Below are 1,038 nucleotides of genomic sequence, written 5' to 3' on the forward strand. Positions count from 1 at the left end.
GGGGGGGGGGGCAATTGTGGACATTGTGGCATACAGCATGTTTGTGCTAGATCAGTTAAGGGGCTTTGTGGGACAGTGGGATATAGAGTCCCTGTGCTAAAGTAAAAGTGCAGTAAAAGTGTCTAAGACGACCACCCATTATCGGGAGAAAAGTGGACATCTTAAACAGGTGGTCCTCTTAGACAGAGTAAGTGATTGTTTTGGAAAGGTGGTCGTCACAACAAATTCGACACTGAAATCGATAAGATGAAATTTTCCACACAGGAGTAGAACTTTGGTCTTAGTCTGAAAAGGGAGAAAGCCTAACCACTTGACCACAAATACCGGTAGACTCTGTCAGATTGATTGATTGATAGATAGATAGATAAATAGAAAAATAGCTAGCTAGATAGATAGATAGGTAGATAGATAGAAAATAGGGCCTACTCGATAAAACCGACTTCTACACACAAGAATCAAACTCTCTTCTTTAGCATGCGAAGAGCCAAACATTACGCCACAAAAGCCGGCGTGGATCCTAATATTGGTATGGTAAACAGCTTGGCACTGATTGAAACTGACCATTTCACTCCGTGAGCACAGCACTCACCCGGCAAGGCTGAATAAGAACTACAGGAACAGTATAAGGATCAACAGGCTATTGACCTGTTCTTATTTCAAACACGCAACAGTCGTATTATGCTGATATCTCCCAATTCCAGAGGATAAATCCCGAACGCTTCCCCATATTTATCGTGTTTTTCTTCCTTTAATTCTCTCTATCTGCTTCACATCTCCTTTTATTTCTATGGGTTTTTTTTCTGTTTTTTAAAACGCTTTATTCATCGCTTTCGTTTTCTCTTTCTTTTTCTAACCCTTTGTCTACATTTCCCCTTCTTTTCCTTTCTCTTATCCGCCGTTCTTTCATTTTTTGTTCCTTCAATTTGCATTTTCCCATTTTTTTTCATTTTCTTTCCATTTCTTTCTCCTTTTTTCTCTCTTCTAATTCTTTTTAATAATCTCTCTCTCTCTCTCTCTCTCTCTCTCTCTCTCTCTCTC

General features: G+C 39.6%; 1 protein-coding gene across 1 annotated transcript in view; it reads right to left on the reverse strand.

The window, feature by feature from the left end:
• The window catches only part of LOC101850792 (GTP-binding protein Di-Ras2), a gene marked incomplete in the record, with an annotated part of 68,379 nt that overhangs the window by 45,703 nt on the left and 21,638 nt on the right, over positions 1–1,038 (reverse strand).

The sequence above is a fragment of the Aplysia californica genome, unplaced genomic scaffold, assembly GCF_000002075.1.
Source record: "Aplysia californica isolate F4 #8 unplaced genomic scaffold, AplCal3.0 scaffold00101, whole genome shotgun sequence".
Classification (NCBI taxonomy): Eukaryota; Metazoa; Mollusca; class Gastropoda; order Aplysiida; family Aplysiidae; genus Aplysia; species Aplysia californica.